The sequence below is a fragment of the Schistocerca serialis genome, chromosome 3 (genome assembly GCF_023864345.2).
Source record: "Schistocerca serialis cubense isolate TAMUIC-IGC-003099 chromosome 3, iqSchSeri2.2, whole genome shotgun sequence".
NCBI classification, from domain to species: domain Eukaryota; kingdom Metazoa; phylum Arthropoda; class Insecta; order Orthoptera; family Acrididae; genus Schistocerca; species Schistocerca serialis.
The window spans coordinates 342,623,749-342,642,875 of NC_064640.1; positions in this window are offsets into that span (position 1 = coordinate 342,623,749).

The following is a 19,127-nucleotide window of genomic DNA, read 5'->3' on the forward strand; positions in this document are numbered from 1 at the left end:
CATCACAATTGCGATAATAAGCATCTCTTTGTGGCCACAAAGAGATGATTATTATTGTAGCTGTGACGGATATTGTAAAAATAAAAAATGATTACGTACCTAATTTGCTAGTCCTACCCTCGTTTATGTTGGAACTTAATTAATTAGTGCCTCTTCATGCGTTACACGCCACAAAGAGACAACTGTTATCGCAACTGTGACGGATACTGGAAAAAAATGAAAAATATTCCGTACCCAAGTTGCTGGACATATCCTCCATTAACTTTGGAACTTCACAATGTGAAATATTTGTATTCACTTACGTAAGTTCCAATGAATGGCAGTTTGTTTTGTTGTGGTCCATATGGTTTTCCAGGACTATGTGTATGCTGTTGATTGATCCACCATGAGTAAAATAACAATGTTTTAATAATTATAGTGATAAATTTTGAAATAATAAATAGTTTGCTTATTTTTTTTAATCCGTACCGTCTTCATTTGACTGCTCTTTATATACGCTCGTCAGAAGGAAAACTTAGAAGGTATCAAAGGAACGTGGAGACTTTAACACATGAATGAACAGCTCTTAGAATTTCCGTCAAATAGTTTATGAGGATAAGAATAATTACCATTAACGTAACTTCATTTTAAGTGGAACTTATGGGCGACAGGTGACCTTCCAAGTTTCAGGGAGCAAAAAAAAAAAAAAAAAAAAAAAAACCGAAAGAATGTAAACTCACGTGCATCCGAGCAGATGAGTCACATACTGCAGTAATACAGAAATTGTCGCTCCTGGTCTTAGTAGGTATCCGCTTTTATTTATTAAGAGACAAGATACAGTGAAGATTAGGAAGTAGACGCTGTCGGGACACTTTGCAGCGCGGATGACACAGACCTGGCAGGCGTCTCTGATGGCTACTCTACTCTGTTTACGGACATGCCGATAAGGCGCCCACGAACAAGTTACAACTGAGCTTTGCGGAGATGTGTTCCTGGCAGGCGGGGCCGCCAGGGTGCTATGTTTAGAAGCATAGCTTTATCTTGGCTATTTCGGGTGGTGCTTTCCTCGAGCTCTCGTCTCGAAACCTTGCCCAACATCCTAACCGGTGAGGCTAGCCGCGCGTGGAAAGCACGTTGAGTGGTCCGAGGAGACGAGCAACACCGGTGTTTCGGCTGAAGCCCAAACTCACTGTAAAGTGGCTGTCCCCTTTAACTTTCTTCACACATCATCTGCTCACTTAAATAGCAGTGCCACATTCTGAATCACGCGGAACACGTCACACAGCCTACCACGTCAATGCGAATGCAGCCATGCCCCTTGTTACGCAATATTTCAACTGTTCCCACTCTATGACTAAGACACGCTTTCTACATCTAACAGACGCTCTGAGCTACGTGAGACAAAACTGAATTGATTCTCGAGGCAGGAGAGCAAAGGGGACGGGGTGTTTGGGGAGATGGTGGGCTCTGTCAGAATTTTCGGATGTCCCCTCTAAAATTATGTATATAAAAAATAGATTATCCAGTGTAAAAATTATTCGTCTATAATGATTTCAACGTGAATGAGCCATTCTTATCGATAGTATGAAAAAAAAGTGGAAAACGTTCTTTCGATACTTCCTCACAACAAAAAGGAGTACAAGCACGCGACTAATTTTTTAACCGGTCGCTTACTCTATATGAAAATCTTACGCGAATATTAACAGAATTAAAGTCTGTGTCGTTGTAAAAAATGGCACCGTTCCTCGTACGAAACGATGTTGGTCATACTCATTCCCCCAATGATTCAGATGGACTGTAAATAATTCTAGTGCCTCCTACATATAAATTGTATAGGGATCACAATAAGTTAAGAGAATCAGTGGATTAGCGAAAGTGAACAGTCCTCGCCTTTAAGCGAATGGAATAAGCAAGGGAGCATCTAATGATCTCAAATCAGTCACAAAGATACCGTGTTAAGTGACATATCGAGTATACACATAGAGTTTAATCAAAATGTTTACGAAGAATATACCACGAATTTCACGCTTCTCGTAAATTTGTCACCACGATTATTCCACAGTTCTAAACATACATAATGCGTTTACAACCACATTGCTCATTTAATCATATCCCGCTGCCGTTTCTCTCTGGGTCTATTTGTCAAGCGCTCAAAACCAGAACATTTACCATCGAAACATAAAACTGTGAGCATTAGTGGCAAAATTTTAGGAGGATCCATTTACTTTAAGTGTACCTTAATCTACTATCGCTGCACTTGCGGTAACTTGAAAAAAATGGAGAAGTTATGGATGGTGATTCCCTTGATCTCACTAAGAAACAGGTGACCGATCATCCTGAAAGATATCCACATCTGACTACCTGAAATGAAATGTTTTACCTTCGCGTACCTGATGAGATAAAGTCTAGATACGCTGTTACTCTCTGTTCGATCTGAAATGCTGTGGAAGCAGTGTATGCTGAAAAATGATTGTTTAATTCTATCGAAAATCTGAGTTAAGATGCACAGATTGATGAACAGAATAGAATTTTTTTTAAATTTTTGATAAGGTCTTATGGGACCAAACTGCTAAGGTCATCGGTCCATAAGCTTACACACTATTTAATCTAACTTAAACTAACTTACGCTAAGGACAACACACACACCAATGCCCGAGGGAGGACTCGAACCTCCGACGGGGGTAGCCGCGCGGACCGTGACAAGACGCCTTAGCCCGCGCGTCTACCCCGCGCGGCCCGGAATAGAATTGTTAGAGATAACGCGCAGCATTGCTATTTCCCACTTCACAAAATAAACTGCCCAAAAATCACGCAGCTTCCCCTATATCACTCATATCCGTTCTCAAATTCTTTTCACAACCGTCTGTCAACTTGTTCGAAATTTTTTGAAAAATCACGTTTTTGCCCAATAGCTGTATGTCACTTTTTATCCTCGTGTGGATGGTCTGTTGTTTAACGTATTTTAAACAAAGAAGTGACACAGCTGTTGAATAAGATGCTGATTTTTCAAAAATATTTTACTTGTTACTTGTCTGTTAGCAAACGCCACTATTCCGCGTTCAAGATCTGTTAATTCACGTCGTGCGGCCATAATAACGCCTTTGACCTTTTCACATGAATCACCTGAGTACAAATGACAGATCCACCAATGCACTGGCCTTTTATACCCTGTGTAAGAGATAGTAATGCCATTTTTACATATCCATATCGCTATCGTATGACTTTTGTCACCTCAGTGTAAACTCAATGAAATTATTAGAGTAAACCTAACTAACCTAAGGACATCACACACACCCATGCCCGAGGAAGGATTCGAACCTGCGACGTAGCGGTCGCGCGGTTCTAGACTGAAGTGCCTAGAACCGCTCGACCACCCCGGCCGGCTACTGTCATTCTTACTATTTAAAATCACACTGGAGGAATTCGTAAGGGAGAGCAATGATGGAGGGTGTAATGGGGTACGAAAGGAAGGTAGCAGTTTTGAGATTTTTGCTTACGCAGACGACATAGTGTTAGTGATCGAGAGTGAACTATACCTTGGGGAGATGAATAAAAGTATCGGCATAGCAGCAACTAAAGCAGTACTACTCATAAGTAAGTAAAAAACAGAACATACGCAAGCTGGCAGAACTAAATGTGCACACCAGCACTTTCACAATTGACGGACACAAGTTTAAGTCTATTGTTCAGCTCAAACACCGGGGATGTTGATATGGTTGTTGTAAGCAAATACCCATAGACGTAAACGAAAATGCCATACCATATTCTGCGAAAATGAAGATCTACAGTGCCATTACACGCTCCATTGTTTTCTATGATTCAGAAGGGTGCACAGTAACTAATACGGAGACGCAAAAGTTTCTAACATTTGGAAGAAAGACGACGAGAAGAATTTAGGGTCAGGTGAGAGATACTCGAAGAGCAAAAAATAATAATGAAATCTGTGAGATCAAGAAGTAGCCAAACTTTTACAGCATCAAAAGAACAGACAGCTCCAGTGGGCAGGTCATGTAATCCGTGTGCCAGAGACCAAACTTCTTAAACAGGCTTTGATTGCCCATATTACAACAAAAAGATCCATGGGTAGGTAAAGAAACAGATGTGAGGACGACGTAAAGAAAGATGGAGAAGCTCTGAATTAAGTCAATTGAGACGAAAGAGTAACAGACAGACTAGAATGCAGTGGACACTTATTGTTGATGCAGCACGTTGTCTGCAGGACTGGTGACCGATGGATAAGGAAGTAAGTAACATTCAATACGCTTTTTGTTGTGATGTAGCTCGATAATGCTCAAGGGAATGAAATTAGCTAACCGCTAAATTATGAATCAAACTCCACGCAGGAAAATGGCTTCTCTCACGAAATCCACAGCGGCATTGTATCTGCATATACGAAAGACTAAATCCTAAAAGAGCGAGGTGGCACAATGGTTAACAAACAGGCACCACCTCCGGAAGAAGCGAGGTTTCAATTGCCAGTCGTCTATCCAGCCTTAGGTTTTCCGCTGATTCCATTAATCCATTGAGGCGACTGCCGAGATGATTCCGTTGAAAAGGTCACTGCCGATTTCCTTCCCTGCATGTGTCTAACTTGCATGTACTCCACCTTTAATGACCTCATCGCCCATGGAACGTTTAACTCTGACGTCACTTCCTGCTGCTAAATCCATTAGTTTAGTGTGTAACTGTATGACGCTCAGGATGGTGTGTGTAACTATGGTATTCTTTTGATGGTGTTCTAGTCTCGGAAGCAGGAAATCAGTCTTCATTATTTCTTGTCTTTGGTGAGAAGAAACTCACATTTCAGTTTCATCCTCCTTTTTCCGCAAAGAGTTGTTGTTTTTTGGGGAAGGAGACCAGACAGCAAGGCCATCGGTCTCATCGGATTAGGGAAGGACGGGGAAGGAAGTCGGCCGTGCCCTTTGAAAGGAACCATACCGGCATTTAGGGAAATCACGGAAAACCTAAATCAGGATGGCCGGACGCGGGATTGAACCGTCGTCCTGTCGAATACGAGTCCAGTGTTTAACCACTGCGCCACCTCGCTCGGTTTTTCCGCAAAGATGGGAAGCGAGCTGGCAGCAGTGTAAAACAAGCTCTTCAGCTAACCGATTTTTAAAGCAAAGAAAATGCACACAGCGGATTTTAAAAAAGATTTTACTTAAAAAATCCTCACTAGGGGGATGGAGATGATAGAAGGAATGTGGCTGAGAAGAGGTGATGTGTGAGTGTAGGACCAGTGGCAACAGTGAAGTAACTTAGGAATATTTAAGGGTATGTGGTGATTGAAAATGATTTCGGAATCAAATGTATTGGAGTAGGAAGGAAAGATAAATATGCTGTATTTAGTAACATGAGCACATATCATAATGGATATGGTGGTATAAGTTGGGTGGAGATCCGTTGGAAGCTCATCACACACAAATTGCACTTAGCAGACCAGTGTGAAACTCCTTCCTGATGCCCCAGAGATACAGCTAGTTAAAAAGTTTTCTGACTCAATCTTCGAAGTCATTTCTAGATTTCAGATGTTTTCCTCTCTTGCGATAGGTCTGTCGGGTTCCGATAGGAAGTTCACCAGAAAGTAATTGACCACTAACTTCGACAACAGAGGCACTCGATGAGTGTGAGAACGGCAGACACTCCTCCTAAGTAAATACAATTTCGAGACGAGTGCCTTTCGAGTGCTTTAGACGTTCCGTTGCGGCGCCCTGACTTGCCTCGGGGAGGCAGGAACTGTGGGGTGTGCAGTCTTGCGTCGCTTCCAGCTGAACGAGCTCTCCCGCTCGCTACTCGCTCTACTAACCTCCCGCAAACGGGGTCGCTGCTGCCCGGCTGCTCGCACGCATTTGGCAACGGCATGTGGCGTGACTGCACTTCCAGATATCCCGTCGATCGTCTGGAAGGTTTTAAGAAAACAAGGGAAAACTTTATTCTAAATCATTACGCCATAATTTCAATTAGTATACTTCGGTGCTGCGTTTCAGTTTCACTTCTACATCGTTAGCAGCATTGCCTACAGTCAGAGTTAGTTGGTTTTGATAAGCTCCCTATCGGAGCGTGACAGGTCAATCACGAGAACGTCAGTAACATAGAAGAGGTGGAGGCAAAAAGGCTTGTACTTTGCTGTGACACTGGAATAATGGAGAGAAGCCAAGCGGAGAGACTAAAGTCATGGTAGCCCTGAAGAACGTACTTTGGTGGGGCCGCTTCCTCTCCTATACCCCATTCCCAACTCACCAAAATCATCACTCACCGCCGTCACTCACACCTAACAATCCCTCCCTCATCTGAAAACTAAACTGCCTGATAAAAAAAATGTGAAGCACCAAGAAGGGGACGAAAAAACTAATGAAACTTCACAGTTTGAAAGGGTATGTAATTTTATTTCAGTGCTTGCAAATTCGAGTCAGATTTACAAATAACTTGGCGGTATGAGTCCACTTATGAGTATGACGTAGCACCTCCTCTAATCTGAGTGTATGCACGTGTGTCATAAAGCCGTTGTGTCGTCTCTTGAGGCAAGCCGGCCCATAGCTATTTGTAATCGGTCTTCGATATACTGGAAACTGGCACTGGACAGAGCTGATGTCCGAGCTATTCCCACAGATGTTCTATCGGAGACAGATCTGGGGATCTTTCTGGCCACAAGAGTAATTCATCATCACGCAGACAGTTAATAGAGACACGTGCCATGCTTGGAAGATCGTTCTCCCGTTGAAGAATGACCCCATGACACTTTCGCATGAGGGGTAATACATGAGGACGCAGGATACTCCTGACGTACTGTTGTGCTGTCAAAGTTCCCTCAATGACTACCAGCCATTAGCTGGTGTCATACTCAATGAGTCCCCACACTATGACGCCAGCGCTAACACTACTGTGCCTCTCCAAGACGTTGGAAGAATGGCACCTCTCCCCAGATCCCCACCATATTCTCTGACAATGATCATCCCGGATAGTGCACAATCACGATTCATCACTGAACACAGTGCGACTGCTTCCCGATCGCGGCAGCATTCTAAATGCAGTAGTTTCTGTTGTGTTGTGTATGGCAGCCTACGCATGTGACGGTAATTCCCTAGTCCGGCTGCCACTAGATTCCGGTCAATAATACGGCCTGACACAGAATGTTACAGGAAGTCCACTACATGTTCTCGGATGGAAGGCGGAGATGTGAAGGCGTTACGATGTGGTTTGGGCACAATATGGCGATCCCTCGTTGTACCTTTGTCAACTTCACAAGTATGCCTGCCCTCTAGTTCCCATCCACGGAAATGAACATCCGGATTGGAGCCCGGAAGGGACAGGGGGGAAGACAGAAGAGTGGCTAAGAGTGGCTGGAAGTCACAGACAAGGTTACGATGTGGTACTCTTACTACGCTTAAAAAACGCAGTATGTGGACGGATATGAACACTTTTTATTGTGTACTGCGTACAGTAGAAGAACAGTTCATAGACGATGATTGTTTGTATCGGCATGACAATGCACATTTCCATACAGCAGCATCTGTGAGACAGTGGTCTGTGGGGAATATCATTTCTAAAATGGACTGTCCTACTCAAAGCCCCGGCCTGAACCCAGTGGAACACTTTTGGGATAAGTTAGAACGTCTGCTCACTCCGTACCCCAGCATCCAACATGACTACCTTCTCTGGTTTCGGTTCCTCAGACACTTCACTGAAAGTGACCCCAGCAGGTTTCAAGACATCATAAAGGCGCAGAGCTGTCACAACCCATATTAATCGCCACTGCCGGCCGGTGTGGCCGTGCGGTTGTAGGCGCTTCAGCTGGAACCGCGTGACCGCTACGGTCGCAGGTTCGAATCCTGCCTCGGGCATGGATGTGTGTGATGTCCTTAGGTTAGTTAGGTTTAATTAGTTCTAAGTTATAGGCGACTGATGACCTCAGAAGTTAAGTCGCATAGTGCTCATAGCCATTTGAACCATTTTTTAATCACCACTAATAGACTTCCGGATACTTTTGATCGGACCATGAATGAACAGATTCTGGTCGAGCTTAGCTGCTCTATAATTAGTTCACTGCTTTTTTCGTCAGACACCGCCTCCTCTGTAGCTGATCAGCTCGTAACTTCCATCACCGCCACGAGATGTCGCTCCTAACGCCAATTAAATTTGGAACCGATAACAACTTTTATCAACTTAGCGATAATAAATTACACACATCAAAAAAAGTCTTGTATCACCTCGGTTCCGAGAATTCCGGAACCCGCACAGAAAATTGGAATAGAGATCAATATAAACATCATTTCCGCCCTTGTTATTGCTCATGAAAACCACACATTACATGTTGTACCACCATACATCGAGGCCTTCAGAGGTGGTGGTCCAGATTGCTGTACACACTGATACCTCTAACACCCAATAGCACGTCCTCTTTCATTGATGCATGTCTGTATTCGTCGTTCCATACTATCCACAAGTTCGTCAAGGCACTGTTGGTCCAGATTGTCCCACTCCTCAACGGCGATTCGGCATAGATCTCTCAGAGTGGTTGGTGGGTCACGTTGTCCATACACAACCATTTTCAGTCTATCCCAGACATGTTCGGTAGGGTTCATGCCTGCAGAACATGCTGGCCACTCTAGTCGAGGGATGTCGTTATCCTGAAGGAAGTCAACCACAAAATGTGCACGATGGAGGCGCGAATTGTCGTCCATGAAGACGAATGCCTCGCCAATATGCTGCCAATATGGTTGCACTATCGGTCGGAGGATGGCATTCACGTATCGTACAGCCGCTACGGCGCCTTCCATGACGTCGGCCCCACATAATGCCACCCCAAAACGGCAGGGAACCTCCACCTTGCTGCACTCGCTGGATAGTGTGTCTAAGGCGTTCAGCCTGGCCGGGTTGCCTCCAAACACGTCTCCGACGATTGTCTGGTTGAAGGCGCATGCGACACTTATCGGCGAAGAGAACGTGATGCCAATCCTGAGCGGTCCATTCGGCATGTTGTTGGGCCGATATGTACCGCGCTGCATGGTGTCGTGGTAGCAAATATGGACCTCGCCATGGACGTCGGGAGTGGAGTTGCGTATCATGCAGCGTACTGCGTACAGTTTGAGTCGCAACACGACGTCCTGTGGCTGCAAGAAAAGCATTATTCAACTCGGTGGCGTCGCTATCAGGGTTCCTCCGAGCCATAATCCGTATGTAGCGGTCATCCACTGCAGTAGTAGTCCTTGGGCGGCCTGAGCGAGGCATGTCATCGACAGTTCCTGTGTCTCTGTATCTTCTCCACGTCCGAACAACATCGCTTTGGTTCACTCCGAGACACCTGGACACTTCCCTTGTTGAGAGCCCTTGCTGGTACAAAGTAACAATGTGGACACGATCGAACCTCGGTTTTGACCGTCTATGCATGGTTGAACTACAGACAACACGAGCCGTGTAGCTCCTTCCTGGTGGAGTGACAGGAACTAATCGACTGTCTGACCCCCTCCGTCTAATAGGCGCTACTCATGCATGGTTGTTTACATCTTTGGGCGGGTTTAGTGACATCTCTGAACAGTCAAAGGTACTGTGTCTGTGCTACAATATCCACAGTCAACGTCTATCTTCAGGAGTTTTGCAAACCGGGGTGATGCAAAACTTTTTTTATGTGGGTATATACATAAACCTTCCTCGGGAATCAGTCTGTCTATTAGTCAAAACCGTAGCAAAATCCCTACATTGTTTGGCTCAAATGGCACTGAGCACTATGGGACTCAATTGCTGTGGTCATCAGTCCCCTAGAACTTAGAACTACTTAAACCTAACTAACCTAAGGACATCACACACATCCATGCCCGAGGCAGGATTCGAACCTGCGACCGTAGCAGTCGCACGGTTCCGGACTGCGCGCCTAGAACCGCGAGACCACCGCGGCCGGCCCTACATTGTTTCCTGAGATGTCTTCATGTACGGCCGGTGTGGCCGAGCGGTTCTACGTTCTTCGGTCTCGAACCGTCCGACGCTACGGTCGCAGGTTCGAGTCCTGCCTCGGCACGGCTGTGTGTGATGTCCTTAGATTAGTTAGATTTAAGTAGTTCTAAATTCTAGGGGACCGATGACCTCAAATGTTAAGTCCCACAGTGCTGAGAGCCATTTGAACATTTGAACTGGTCGCACCCTTATTTTTAAATGAATCACACTTCCATGAAATGCCGACCTTGCGCCTGCCTACCGCACGACTATATTTGTGTGGTCGTTCCTGTATACCTGACCGTTGTAACTGATTTCAATGATTGATCACCGATTGTACAGTTCAGTGACTGGTTTTTTCCTTCTTTTTTTTCGTCTATTTATACACATTACTTTGTGTTTACTTATGTTGAGGATCAGCTACCAGTCTTTGTAACAACCGTCTATCATCTTTTAAATAGCTCTAAGTATTCTTCCAATAGCAGAGTGCTGAAACGGTTTTATATCACTGCGTATAACCACCGTGTCCAGAAAAAGGAAAGAAGATGAGTGTTTGGTGTCCCGCCGACATCTAGAGACGGACTACAAGCTAGGATTGTTGCAGCGATGGGGAAGGAAATCGGCCGTGTCTTTCCAAAGCATCCATCGGCATTTTCCTGGAGCGGTTTAGGGAAACCATGGAAAACCTGAATCTGGATTCCTGGACGTGTATTTGAACCATGTCCTCCCGAATGCGAATCCAGTATGCCAACGACTGGCCACCTCGCTCGGTGTCGTATCCAGAAGAAGCGTTCCGAGGTATAGCGTTATTGGAAGCTGCTAATTCAGAAAATATCCGTTTCCGCTACTAGGATGACATAGCACATCACATTTACGAGTCGCCAACGTCAACGTTTCTGCCACAGAACAATTTCTCCCACTATATCTGAACGAAGTGGAAACGAACAGCTAATGGTGAGCAGGAATTCACTGTACGGCTAAAGTGGAAAGCAGAGACTTAAAGAGAACAACGAGGCGTGACGTCCCTTCGTTTCGCGAGACACAGCGCCGCGGCCCAAGACGGCACTGCCTTAATTGAATTGCTCCGGCTGTTCCGGGCCGCGCTCCGGTCTTTCACTCGTCCCCCGCCGACGGCGACGCAAAGCCGGCACGCAACCCATCCCTCCAAAAGTCGCAGCTCCAGTCTTTCCGGGTCAGAGATTTCTTTATAACACGACGACACTGACGTGAACAGACATGAATAGTTAACTGCAATAAATGGGAGATAAGAAGTACGTCGCAAGGATCGTGAATGCATCAGGGACAGAAGAGACAGGGACTTGGATTTCTGATTCTATCCTCTATCCTCTATCTGAAAATTTCGTCTGTTTTTCTTCGTGTTTGGATGTCAACTAGGCGAGCCAAAAGCCAAAATTTCAATCTGCGAAAGGTATCTATGAGCATTTTTCCTCAAAATTTAACACATTAATTTTTAAGTAATTTAACCTGACGCCCCTCTCACAGAAATTTTAAACTGCTGGTGGAAAGGAAACTATATTCGTGCCAGTTATTTCGAGAAAGATTTTCGCACGTTTCATTCTTATGATGGTACCAAATGTTTGTGTAAACAAGGACTGTAAACAGTATCGCAAAAAGTATCTTATGCCTTGAAATGCTCTTTAGAATAGTACACGTATTTTGGGGCAAAGGAAATGCAACCGAGATGTCTCTTGTCGTAACTCCATTTCGTTGAACCATTGAGCTAAACAAGAAAATTTACACGGTTGATCGTAGAAATCGTATATAATAAACTGTAAGAATAGTTTTTTTTCCGTATCGCTGGTGAATCCGAGTAAGACGAAGGAAGAAGTACAGAAAAGTTGTTCCTGATGACGGTCTCAGAGAAATATTTAGTTAGATATAAAAAGAGCCGGCCGTTGTTACCGAGCGGTTGTAGGCGCTTCAGTCCGGAACCTCGCTGTTGCTACGGTCGCAGGTTCGAATCCTGGCTCGGGCATGGATGTGTGTGATGTCCTTAGGTTAAAAAATGGTTCAAATGGCTCTGAGCACTATGGGACTCAACTGCTGTGGTCATAAGTCCCCTAGAACTTACAAGGGAACCTCCCCATCGCACCCCCCTCAGATTTAGATATAAGTTGGCACAGTGGATAGGCCTTGACAAACTGAACACAGATCAATTGAGAAAACAGGAAGAAGTTGCGTGGAACTGTGAAAAAATAAGCAAAATATACAAACCGAGTAGTCCATGGGTCACATAGGCAACATCATGGAGACCGGCAGCCCAGGAGCGCCGTGGTCCCGTGGTAGCGTGAGCAGCTGCAATAGGAGAAGTCCTTGGTTCAAGTCTTCCCTAGAGTGAAAATTTTACTTTCTTTATTTTTGCACAGTTATTATCTGTCCGTTCGTTCATTGACGTCTCTGTTCACTCTAATAAGTTTAGTGTCTGTGTTTTGCGATTGCATCGCAAAACCGTGCGATTAGTAGACGAAAGGACGTACCTCTCCAATGGGAACCGAAAACATTTGATCGCAAGGTCATAGGTCAACCGATTCCTCCACAGGAAAACACCGAGCGAGGTGGCGCAGTGGTTAGCACACTGGACTCGCATGCGGGAGGACGACGGTTCAATCCCGTCTCCAGCCATCCTGATTTAGGTTTTCCGTGATTTCCCTAAATCGTTTCAGGCAAATGCCGGGATGGTTCCTTTGAAAGGGCACGGCCGATTTCCTTCCCAATCCTTCCCTAACCCGAGCTTGCGCTCCGTCTCTAATGACCTCGTTGTCGACGGGACGTTAAACACTAACCACCACCACCATCAACCGATTCCTCCACAGGAAAACACATCTGATATATTCTATACGACACTGGTGACGGCATGTGCGTCACATGACAGGAATATGTTGTCGACCAACCTAACTTGTACACTTGGCGAATGGGTAAAAAGATTCTTCTACCTTGCCCGATTTACGTTTTCTTGTGAATGTGATAATCACTCCCAAAAAAAGTGATGGAAACATAAGAGTTTGTCACATATACTGAAAATAAAAAATTGAACTTTTCACTCGATGGAAGATTTGAACCAAGGTTCTTTCGTTCCACAGCGACTAACGTTACCACGAGACCACGACGCTCCTGCACTTCCAGTGTCCTTGATGTTGCCTATCTTCCATGAACTACTCAGTTTGTTTATCTTGCTTATTTTTTCACAGTTCCACACAACTTCTTCCTGTTTTCTCAATTGATCTGTGTTCAGTTTTTCAAGACCTATCCACTGTGCCAACTTATAACTAAATCTGAGGGGGGTGCGATGGGGAGGTTCCCTTGTTAGAACTACTTAAACCTAACTAACCTAAGGACATCACACACATCCATGCCCGAGGCAGGATTCGAACCTGCGACCGTAGCGGTCGTGCGGTTCCAGACTGTAGCGCCTTTAACCGCTCGGCCACTTCGGCCGGCTCCTTAGGTTAGTTAGGTTTAAGTAGTTCTAAGTCTAGTGGACTGATGACCTCCGATGTTAAGTCCCCTAGTGTTTAGAGCCATTTGAACCATTTGATATGAAAAGAAATTCCCGCCAAAGGGTACTAATTCGTGCAGTGGAATTCTATCCGTAATGATAAATACAGCGTGAAAGTTAATAAAACCAACAAACGGCAGGTACGAATTTCTCACTGGAAATGGAGGGAAAAAGGTCCTATGGGCATGTGTCTGGAAATGCATCGTTGCCACGACAGATTTCGCTGACGAATGACGGTTCCTCTGATCACACATCCTGTGAATTCCTTGTGTGTTGCAGACTGTGTGGTTGACGCAGCGTACTGTAAACAGCAGAATGGTCCGATATTAATGTCGGGAACAAGCCGAGACGGTGTTTGTGTACGGCGAAGCAGATGGAAACGATCGAGAGTCAGCACGACCATACCAGAACACCCTTACTGACACCAGCCACATCGTACATCATTTCAAACCCTTTCAGCGTTTGCGTAATCATAGGTCCTTTCAGACAGACGAATGTGCAGGAAGGTGGCTGACAGTGGATTCACCAGATTTGGAGGACCGCGCTCTGCAGGATACTGAGACGAACCCTAGTACTAGCTCCAAGCAAGTGGCCCGTCATCATGGTGTAAGCCGAAGTACGATTATGTGTATCCTGCATGACAACCGCTACTATCCCTGTCACCTGCAATCCCATGGAAGCGATTCAGCTCTGTACTGTGTTCCGCAACCATTTGTTGTCGTTGCACGCACACCTTTCCGGACACATGTTCATAGGACCTTTTTTCCTCCGTTTCCAGTCAGGAATCCATCGCTGCAGTTTGTCGTTTTTATTAATGTTCACCTCGTATATTTCTCGCAAAATTATTTATTGTATGCCTATACTGCATTAAGCTCGCTTTCGCGGTCGGCAAAATTAATAAAAAAACCAAGGGAAATTAAAGTTAACAGGCGTAAGAGACAGTTGTACGTTTAAATGTATATTATTTCCCCATAATCATGTCCACAGCCTTAGCGTGTCTTTCGAAGATCAAACCCATTTCGCCCATTATTGTCAGTTCAATTTTCGGGAAGAAGTTTAAACTTATACTTCAACATTTACTGTGCATTACGAATCGGTTTCGACCGAAGGCCATTTTTCAAATTGAAAATTAGACCAATGACGTGTGTGTCTTCATATGAAAAGTCAATTCGCGTTATGTGGGAACAGTAATATTAGTTGTGTCTAGGAAAAAATTTCTGTTCTTACACCACAAGAATTGGTTTTAAATATGATGGCATCTACATCTACATCCATACTCCGCAAGCCACCTGACGGTGTGTGGCGGAGAGTACCTTGAGTACCTCTATCGGTTCTCCCTTCTATTCCAGTCTCGTATTGTTTGTGGAAAGAAAGATTGTCGGTATGCCTCTGTGTGGGCTCTAATCTCTCTGATTTTATCCTCATGCTCTCCTCGCGACATATACGTAGGAGGGAGCAATATACTGCTTGACTCCTCGGTGAAGGTATGTTCTCGAAACTTTAGCAAAAGCCCGTACCGAGCTACTGAGCGTCTCTCCTGCAGAGTCTTCCACTGTAGTTTATCTATCATCTCCGTAACGCTTTCGCGATTACTAAATGATCCTGTAACGAAGCGCGCTGCTCTCCGTTGGATCTTCTCTATCTCTTCTATCAACCCTATCTGGTACGGATCCCTCACCGGTGAGCAGTATGCAAGCAGTGGGCGAACAAGCGAACTGTAACCTACTTCCTTTGTTTTCGGATTGCATTTCTTTAGGATTCTTCCAATGAATCTCAGTCTGGCATCTGCTTTACCGACGATCAACTTTATATGATCATTCCACTTTAAATCGCTCCTAATGCCTACTCCCAGGTAATTTATGAAATTAACTGCTTCCAGTTGCTGACCTGCTATATTGTAGCTAAATGATAAAGGATCTATCTTTCTATGTATTCGCAGCACATTAAACCTGTCGACATTGAGATTCAATTGCCATTCCCTGCACCATGCGTCAATTCGTTGCAGATCCTCCTGCATTTCAGTACAATTTTCCATTGTTACAACCTCTCGATATACTACAGCATCATCCGCAAAAAGCCTCAGTGAACTTCCCATGTTATCCACAAGGTCATTTATGTATATTGTGAATAGAAACGGTCCTACGACACTCCCCTGCGGCACACCTGAAATCACTCTTACTGCGTTCTGTTATCTAGGAACTCTTCAATCCAATCCCACAATTGGTTCGATAGTCCATATGCTCTTATTTTGTTGATTAAACGACTTTGGGGAACTGTATCGAACGTCTTGCGGAAGTCAAGAAACACGGCATCTACCTGGGAACCCGTGTCTTTGGCCCTCTGAGTGTCGTGGACGAATAGCGCGAGCTGGGTTTCACACGACCGTCTTTTTCGAAACCCATGCTGATTCCTACAGAGTAGATTTCTAGTCTCCAGAAAGGTCGTTATACTTGAACATAATACGTGTTCCAAAATTCTACAACAGATCGACCTTAGAGATATAGGTCTATAGTTCTGCACATCTGTTCGACGTCCCTTCTTGAAAACGGGTATGACCTGTGGCCTTTTCCAATCCTTTGGAACGCTACGCTCTTCTAGAGACCTACGGTACACCGCTGCAATAAAGGGGGCAAGTTCCTTCGCGTACTCTGTGTAAAATCGAACTGGTATCCCATCAGGTCCAGTGGCCTTTCCTCTTTTGAACGATTTTAATTGTTTTTCTATCCCTCTGTCATCTATTTCGATATCTACCATTTTGTCATCCGTGCGACAATCTAGAGAAGGAACTACAGTGCAGTCTTCCTCTGTGAAAAAGCTTTGGAAAAAGACATTTAGTATTTCGGCGTTTAGTCTGTCGTCCTCTGTTTCAGTGCCATTTTGATCACAGTGTCTGGACATTTTGTTTTGATCCACCTACCGCTTTGACATAAGACCAAAATTTCTTAGGAATTTCTGCCGTGGCACACACGTCATAACATACAGCTGCATTTGAAAATGACTACAGTCCAAAGCTGACTAGTGAGGCACCATTAATGTAGAGGTAAAGCAAAGGGTGATACTGCTATCAGCTGCAGTGGGGCGTTAAGCGAAATCGGCGGCGACAAGCGAAAATGTGTACTGGACCAGGATTCGAACCCAGGATCTTCTTCTTCCTATGCAGGTGCGGTAACCACTGCGTCATGGGGGACACAGCGTTATCGCAACAGCACAGAGTATCTCGGTACCCCTAACGGCCGATCCACACCCCCACCGAGCGTTACGTATCTACAGTCCCTGTCCAATATACTCCTGTTCGCTACTTAGAGATTCCCACAGGAGATCGGACGAATTTGTACCAACTGAAATCGGGTCTTATCTGACCAGACCACGGTTTTCCAGTCGTCTATGGTTCAACCGATATGGTCACGAGCCCAGGAGAGGCGCTGAAGTCGATGTCGTGCTGTTAGAAAAGGCAGTCATGTCGGTCGTTTGCTGGCATAGCGCATTAACGCCAAATTGCGCCGCACTGTACTAACGTGTGTTCATCGTACGTCCCACTCTGATTTCTGCGGTTATTTCATGCAGTGTTTCTTGTCTGTTAGCACTGACAACTCTACGCAAAAGCCGCTGCTCTTGGTCGTTATGTGAAGACCGTCGGCCACTGCGTTGTCCGTGATGAGCGGCAATGCCTGAGATTTAGTATTCTCGGCACACTGTTGACACTGTGGATCTCAAAATTCTGAATTCCCTACCGATTTCCGAAATGGGATGTCCCATGCGTCTAGCTCCAACTACCATACCGTTTTCAAAGTCTGTTAACTTCTGTCGTGCGGACATAATCACGTTGGAAACATTTTCAGATAAATCAGCTGAGTCCAAATGAAATTCCGCCAGTGCACTGCCTTCTATATCTTGTGTACGCTATACTTCCGCCATCTGTATGCGTGCAAATCGCTATACCATGACATTTGTCACCTCATAGTATAAGACACAATGTTAGCACTGCTTACAAGGGAACCTCCCCATCGCACCCCCCTCATATTTAGTTATAAGTTCACACAGTGGATAGGCCTTGAAAAACTGAACACAGATCAATCGAGAAAACAGGAAGAAGTTGTATGGAACCGTGAAAAAAATTAGTAAAATATACAAACTGAGTAGTCCATGTGCAAGATAGGCAACATTAAGGAGATTGCGAGCTCAGCAGCATCGTGGTCCCGTCGTTAGCGTCAGTAGCTGCAAAACGAGAGGTCCTTGGTTCAAGTCTTCGCTCGGCTGAAAATTTTACTTTCTTTAATTTCGCAAAGTTATGATCTGTCCGTTGGTTCATTGACGTTTCTGTTCACTGCAATAAGTTTAGTGTCTGTGTTTTGCGACCGCACCGCAAAACCGTGCGATTAGTAGACGAAAGTACGTGCCTCTCCAATAGGAACCGAAAACATTTGATCGCAAGGTCATAGGTCAACCGATTCCTCCACTGGAAAACACGTCTGATATATCCTATACGACACTGGTGACGGCATGTGCGTCACATGACAGAATATGTTGTCGAACCACCTAACTTGTACACTTAGCAAATGGGTAAAAAGATTCTTCTACCTTGCCCGATTTAGGTATTCTTGTAGATGTGATAATCACTCCCAAAATAGTGATGAAAACGTGACAGTTTGTCACATAAACTGAAAATAAAAAGTTAAACTTTTCACTCGAAGGAAGACTTGAACCTAGGACGTCTCGTTCCATAGCTGCTCTCGCTAACCACGGGACCACGGCGCACCTTGACTGCCAGTGTCCTTGATGTTGCCTATCTTCGCATGGACTACTCAATTTGTATATTGTATTAATTTTTTTCATAGTTCCACGCAACTTCTTCCTGTTTTCTCGATTGATCTGTGTTCAGTTTTTCAAGGTCTATCCACTGTGCCAACTTATAACTAAATCTGAGTGGGGTGCGATGGGGAGGTTCCCTTGTTAGTAACGTCGTGCTACTCTTCGATGTAACATTCCCCACTGCAATGTTCCGCACTAATATTTCTAATTCTATACAGGGCTATTTTTTCCAGCGTGTACAAACTCTAGGGACTGATCGATGACAGAATACGGAACAAAGAAGGTCTAATGAACTTATATCCGTAAATGAATGGTTTCCATGCTAGAGACCATTTATTCAATCATACGTTGTTTACAGAGACTGCGGTGTAATACGCGCTGTGCTATGCAGCCATAGTTGCAGTATGTGTTGAAAATTGTTTTCATGTGCCTCAACGCATGCGTGTACACACCGTAGCATGTTCACATCGAGCAGGCTGCATCCGAACAGTGTCAAAGGCAGCATGAATATGCTTCTCCAGTGCCTCCACATCTGGAACGGGCTCTGCATACACGATACTTTTGAGATGGCCCCATAACCAGAAATCGCACGGGTTGAGATCCGGTGAACGAGCAGGCCATGAAACTGGACCACCTCGTCCGATCCATTGACCACGGAAGAAACGTTTGAGTTGCGTCCAGACGTTAACGGCGAAGTGGGCTGGAGCACCATCATACAGCACCCACATAACCGTTCTAACCATCAATTGCACTTCTTGCAACAGGGGAGGCAAAGTCACCCACAAGAAACGCCGATAATTCCAGCCTTTTAGGTGGCGTGGAAGGAAGATCGCCAATTATTCCGGCCCACACATTCCGGTTGCACGGATGCTGATGATTCGCGGTCACTATACCA